At 39.2% G+C, this 7,500-nt stretch overlaps 1 protein-coding gene across 1 annotated transcript in view; it reads right to left on the bottom strand.

The window, feature by feature from the left end:
* Nucleotides 1-7,500, bottom strand: part of LOC144963276 (uncharacterized) — a 189,184-nt gene that overhangs the window by 159,861 nt on the left and 21,823 nt on the right. The gene's annotated exons all lie outside the window — the stretch shown is intronic.

Consider the following 7,500-nt stretch of genomic DNA (forward strand, 5'->3'; position numbering starts at 1 on the left):
TCAATAAATTGTAAATCAAAAGGGCAAGTGTCCTTAAAATGTAATGGTCCGAAATCAACGGTAGTCCCGATCACAGACTACCTCTCACTAGCCACTTTTAATGACGTCCCCCCCCCCCCCCTGTTGTCCAATCTAATCCTGTGTTATCTATGGTTCCAATAGCTCAGTTGGTAGAGCACTCGCTTCACACGCAAAAAAAAAAAACAAACAAAAAAACGAGATCGATCTCTGGTTATTGTTTTCGAGATTATTATCTTACCCTTCTTTCCACCCAGCAGTGCTTGGGTAGCTGGGTCTGTTAGATCTGGCGAAAAGTAATAATTTGCGATAGACTAGCGTCCTATTTTAAGGGTAGCAAGCAATTGTTTCACGCTATAGAAACAGGGAAAAACTCCGGCTCTATGGGCCTCATGGCTGTGAAGGACTTAATATTTCTGCCGTTACGCCATCGGGTAATTTCACACCTTGAAAAAGCTGGTTGAAAGATTTACGGAGAGATTTCTATTTTTTTATTTTATTGCATTTTGGGACCAGGTGAAGAAAGGCAAACAGCAGACAACAACATCGTGTATTGACAGCCTTTTTCCTGGTTGCTTTACGAGCAAGTTGGCATGTTGGTAGGTTCGAGTTGACATCGCTCGTATATAGAATGCCAACTTCACGCGTCCAAGGGCGTTAACTCCCATCATAAACAAATTATACATATCGCTGCTGCAGACCGTGATGTATTTTATCGTCTGTAATTTATCTTGGATTGATTATGACGCCAACTGCATTGATTTCGAGAAAGGTCATGACCTTACAGCGTCTCTCGTCCTACTGCGCAAGACGGCTGACGCTTGTCAGTTTTCACGCAGTTCCTATTCATTTATGTTGTGTAGCATTTCAGAATTTATCATTCACCAGCAGGATGCTCTGTTACTGTTTGGGTGTTGGGGAGGGTGGTGGTGGCCTCATTGTTGGAAAATGGTATGAACCCAACGGAGAATATTGTCCATTACAAAGTTAAATCAGTTACTTTAGTGACGGTCTGGTAACCTATACACAACGGTAACAACAAATAACATATCTTTCTATATATCTTTCTATCTATCTATCTATCTATTATCTATCTATCTATCTATATATCTATCTATCTATCTATCTATCTATCTATCTATCTATCTATCTATCTACCTATCTATCTATCCACTCTATCTATCTATCTATCTATCTATCTATCTATCTATCTATCTATCTATCTATCTATCTATCTATCTATCTATCTATCTATCTATCTATCTATCTATCTTTCTTTCTATCTATCTATCTATCTATCTATCTGTTTTTCTGTAACCATCTCTACATCATGTTTGCTAATGTTATTCCGTCATTAAAGGAATTTCATATATCTAACACTGTTAAGGTATATCAAAACTAATCGTACCAAATTCTTAACTTTTGATATTGTTTATGACACTATCTTTACCTTTTTGTATACCTACAGTTAACAAAAACAAAACAAAACAAAAACAAAAAACCTTGACATTTATATAGTGTGCATTTATCCACTAACCGGGCTCAAAGCGCTTTACAAATGTTCATAGCCAAAAGCAAACACTTGACATGTAAAGACGAAACATGACGCCTGTTAGGCGAGGTTAGATGCAATTATTTTTTTCCGATAGAGACAACGCTGTTAACGGCTAGGAACAAAAGCAAAAACAACATAAAAAGAAGTACGGTGAGAGAATAAAAATGAGTTAAAAAAAAACAATTTTCGAAGGAACCGACTAAACACCGCTTAGAGTGAGACTCGAACCTTCCGATCCGAAGGAGTGTGTCATGCCACACTTGTGAGGTTATGTGGTCTTGTGGTATGACACTCACTTTCGGATCGGAAGGTCCTGGGTTCGGGCCTCACCCGGCGCATAGTTGAGTCCATGGAAAAGGCTCTTTATTCACATTCTCTCGATGTACTCATGTGTAAAATGAGTACCTGACCGTTATCAACGTTGTCTCCGTGGGGGAAAAAATGGTTATACCGCCTATCATGCGTGAGGTCCGGTTTTATACGCGTTGCTGTTGGTCAATGACACTTTTTAAAGCGCTCTGAGCACGGACATTGCGCTATATAAATGCTCAAGAAAGCTTAAGATACCACAAAACAACAACATAACCGTTACAAAATGGGTGTCGGTGACGCATACAAATAGGATTCAATATTCTGACGTCACGTCCGCCCAGCAACGAGCAGCTTGGTTCTAAACAAAGAAAATCAATACTTTATATTCTTCATGCTGGCTAGAACTTTTTCACATGTCATGTGGTCAGATTGTATAAAAGTTAAAACAGGATCATATTTATAATGCTTTCCTCCTCTGGATACAACATTATCCTCGTCGGAGAAGTATTTCATAATGGCGTCCGCCATTGTTCAGATAGTTTAAAACCAGTAAAAAAGTTACAATGCGTCATTAAGAGGGAAGTGACGTCACGACTGGTGAAGCCTATTGCTGCTATAATAATATTATAGTGATATTATTATAGTCGACTACTTGTTATATGCCTACATATGATAAATCCCAACCATTGCACATCAATGATGACAAATGTTGTAGTCAATCTTTCTGTACGTGTACGGTGAAGGGGGAATGCGGTCTTACAGACATGTCCGGATTAGCGCTAATCTCCCTTAATCCGTCGGCGGGTCACTTTCACCTGCCAGTCTTCCGCTCTAATTTCTCTCACACTGATGATCTCTGACCCGGATGGAAATCCAAGAGGGTCGTATCTGGCAAACTTGTCGGTTTTGTCGCTCTCGGACAATAACATACAAGTTTCCATACTTTAAAATAATCTAGGGCATTTGTATATCGAAAGATCGAAAGCCACAGAAACAAACGTCTTGGCCATATAATGTGAGTGATAATTTATAATTTATATTTATATTCATATTTATATTTTATAATTTATATTATATATATATATATATATATATATATATATATATATATATATATATATATATATATATATATAGAGCAAAATCGGAAGGTCCTGGGTTCCAGCCTCGCTCGGTTTGTGATTGAGTCCTTGGAAAAGGATCTTTACTCACATTCTCTCAACGTGCTAGGGTATAAAATGATTTACCTGGCCGTTAACAGCGTTGTCTCTGTCGGGGAAAAATGTAATCTCGCCTCACAGGCCTCATATTACGTTCTTCGTGGTAAGTGTTGCTTTTGGTCAGGGACCCATTGTAAAGTGCTTTGAGCACGTTCAGATGATATTGCCCTATAATAAAGCTCAAGGTTTTTTTTTAACGTGATGAAAACGTTTCAATAGAGTCCCTAGCTAACATAATTTGGACGAGACATGACGCCTGTTAAGCGATATTACAATTTTGTTCTGACAGATACAACGCTGTTAACGCTGCCAGGAAATTATTTGACACCTGAGTAAGTTTAGAGAATGTAAGTATAGAGCCTTTTAAAAGGACTCAACTATGCATTGCTCAGAGCGGGATCCGACCCTCGACATTCCAATGCGAAGGCGAGTGTCATACCACGACGCCATATAGTTGGCTGGGAAAAAATTTAATATCGATTTATTATTGAAGACCCCCCCCCCCCCCCCCCCTCTCTCTCTCTCTCTCTCTCTCTCTCTCTCTCTCTCTCTCTCTCTCTCTCTCTCTCTCTCTCTCCTTCCTCCCCAAAATTGTCATCATTGCGCACAAGCAGTCGTTCTTCCCCATTACCATTCGCGCATGGAACAGCATCACTGAAAATGTTAGAGCAACCAATAACCCGACAATATTCTATAGTTATCTATGCGTCACCTAACAGGTGTCATGTCCCGTCCTACATGTTAAATGTTGCTGTTGAGCAGGGACACCTTGTAAAGCGCTTTGAGCACATTTAGTAGATATTGCGCTATATAAAGCTCTTTTTAAAAAAAATCTCGACCAGTTTAAACCCAATAGATAGATATTACGTCAAAGTCACCCCACCACACCTAGCTTCGTCAATCTTCATCACATGATGCTGCAACTATTTGTGACCCTCCGTCTCAAAACGGTATTATGTCGGAATGATTCAGACCCCAAAAAGTGAATTTAGAGATAGAATGATGAGAAATTGGATCTTAGAAGTTTTTGTATAGCAAGAAATAGTATTTATACTCCAGCATAACGTACAGAAATTAAACCCAAGTTTGATATTTGTGGCAAAGAATTCAATTTCCCTAACCGAGTGGATCCCGAAATATTACGGCTTTGACACGGAGGGTCACATTTTGGATTGGATTGGATTGGATTGGATATGTCTCAAATCAGAGACCTCAAAAAGATGTCAAGTTTTAGACATCCTGGACACGCTAGAGGTCATGATAACCAACGGCCCGGTACTCATTTTACACCTGAGTACATGAGAGAATGTGAGTAAAGAGTCTTTTCCAAGGACTCAACTATGCGCCGAGTGCGAGGCTCGAACCCAGGACCTTCCGATCCGAAAGCGAGTGTCATATCACAAGACCACATAGCCGCACTAAAAATTACTCTCCTCCGAGCGATAACGTGACATACTGTCTAGGATGCTGTCGCCTCGACATTCCACGAGGGAATATTATAGATGATTCATCATACAATTGTCTGATGTCAACAGGAATGTTGTCCAAAGTGAGCAAATTGGGGGTTAATAATCTTTCTTGCCCAAAGAAACAAACGATAGTGACTGAAGCGGGACTCGAACCCGGAATCTTCCGGGTCACTACACAATGCCTTAGCCACTCGGATACTTTTCCGTATAAACGGAAGGTGTAATATACTAATGACGTCTGTAGCATGGCACGCTTGATGACTCATCGCGGGGGGTGTAATTAATGAAGGTATTAATTAAAGGACTTGTATGCGAAATTATATGATGATGTCGCTGCTATTGCCGGTGATGATGATGATGGTGATGATGATGATGATGATGATGATGATGATGATGATGATGATGATGATGATGATGAGGGCGATGATGAAGATGATGATGTAGCTGCTACTGCTGATGATGATGATGATGGTGATGGTGATGATGATGATAAAGAAGATGATGAATGATGTTTGTGATAATGATGGTGTTGATAGTGAAGATCATTACAATTAGATTTGAGAGTATATCCATTACAACAATAAACCCATAATAATTTGAGTTATCAGACCTGCAAAAAAGTACACTTTAGGTTGAGAGTATAATATCCAGTTTAACAATGAACCCATAACAGTTCGTGTTATCAGACCTGTAATTCAGTCAACTTTGGTTTGAGGGTATTTCCACTATAACAATGAATCCATAACAATTCGGGTTATCAGATCTTCAAATATGAACACGTCGGAATTATAACATATCACGAGTGTCTCATGTGACATTTCATACATTTTTATATCCCTTTGATAAGAACAGAAACAAAGACAAAAGAATGGCGATTGTTTTGTGTTGTTTTGCTTTTCTCTTTGTACACACGTATGGAGTTTTTCATTGCACATTGTAATGTGTGTAGGTGTTGATGGCTGAAATGCCAGAAGTATATTCTTGAATTGCCATTCATTGATAAAACGGTTTTATTTCATTTTGGCCAGGGGATGGGTGCATATTTTTTCCCTGTTCCAAATTATGAGCTGCGTCGTTACATAATATGATTCAATAGTCTGATGTCATGTCCTCCTAGCAGCAACCAGCGGCTTGGTTCTAAACAAAGAAAATCGGGACTTTTTATTCTTCATGCTGGCTAGAACTTTTTCACATGTCATGTGATCAGAATGTATAAAAGTCAAAATATGATCAGATTTATAATGTTTTTTTCTCCTCTGGATACACTTTTATGCTCGTCGGAGAAGTATTTCATGAGGGCAGTGATAGAGATAATGGCGTCCACAATTGCTCCGATAGTTTAGAACCAGTTACTATGCGTCATTACGAAGGAAGTGACGTCACGACTGTTGAACCATATTTATTATAATGTAATGTACTGGATGACGAAAAGCAATAGTCCTTCAAAGCCATAAGGCCTTGGAGACGGAGTTTATCCCGGTTTCTATAGCGTGTAACAGGCAATATGTTTTGATATCCTTTGGACAAAAGGCTAGTATGTCACAAGTACTTTCTGCCAGATCTAATAGACCTAGCTACCCAATCACTGATGAGTGGAAAGAGGGGTCGGAAAATCTCGACTTCACCCGGATGTATCTCGAATGAAAGAGAGCTAAAGGAAGACACAGAATGATATATCTATATAACCTAAGAATGGCCAAAAGTGATTTAAAAAGGCAACACAGATTTCATGCGCACCGCAAAGGATCGTGATTCGTGGAGACAGCAGCTTACCAGCAACGTGCTCAAGAGCACAAACCACGATGGATGATGATGATCTCGGTCCTATTGCGTGTGAAGCGATGGCTCTAACAACTACACTATGTGGTCTAGTGGTATGACACAGCGGCTTTCGGATCGGAAGGTCCTGGGTTCGAGCCTCGTGCTCGGCGCATAGTTGAGTCCTTGGAAAAGGCTCTTTATTCACATTCTCTCACAGTACTCAGGTGTAAAATGAGTACCTGGCCGTTAACAGCGTTGTCTTGGTCCGAAAAATTGTAATATCGCCTAACAGGCGTCATGTCCCGTCCTACATGTTAAATGTTGCTGTTGACACCTTGTAAAGCGCTTTGAGCACATTTCGTGGATATTGCGCTATATGAAGCTAAATGTTTTATACAATCAGCTTAAAAGGGTCTGGACCAACCTTAAGGATCAGGATGTCTCAGTAGATAAAGCATTGCAGTAATTATATCCGAACTGGAACCTCAGTATTAACATTTTCCCTCCCCCAACCCCGTCCCTCGAACAAGAAAAGAATTAGTCCCACTCCCTCCCTTTGCGATTGTCACGTGTATTCTCTCTCTCTCTCTCTCTCTCTCTCTCTCTCTCTCTCTCTCTCTCTCTCTCTCTCTCTCTCTCTCCCTCTTTCTCTTTCTTTCTCTCTCTCTGTCTCTCTCTCTGTCTCTGTCTCTCTCTCTCTCTCTCTCTCTCTCTCTATATATATATATGTATATATATATATATATATGTATATATATATATATATATATATATATATATATATATATATATATATATATATATATATATATATATATATTTCTCTCTGTAATCTTTTAAGACAATTTCTAAAAATAGCTGATTTTCTTCTTGGTCAAACACTGCTGTTCATTGAAGGTTCACGTATTTAAACTTTTAACAAGAAAGCTCGTAGTACAAATATCGATCGAGTAAAATGACCCTCATCATGTGAAATACTGTCAACCCTGGGACTTAATAGATTTAGATGACTCTTATCTTGCCAAAAACTCTCGAACCTGAGACTTCATAGATTTAGATAACCCTCATCTTGTCAAAAACTGTCAAACCTGAGACTTCATCGATTTAGATGACTCCAAAATATTGTAAATCCCGTGAAGTCCCGGGTTTGAGAGTTTTCGACAAG

The sequence above is a fragment of the Berghia stephanieae genome, chromosome 1, assembly GCF_034508935.2.
Source record: "Berghia stephanieae isolate SIO BIC M18660-M18661 chromosome 1, UCSD_Bste_1.3, whole genome shotgun sequence".
Lineage (NCBI taxonomy): Eukaryota > Metazoa > Mollusca > Gastropoda > Nudibranchia > Aeolidiidae > Berghia > Berghia stephanieae.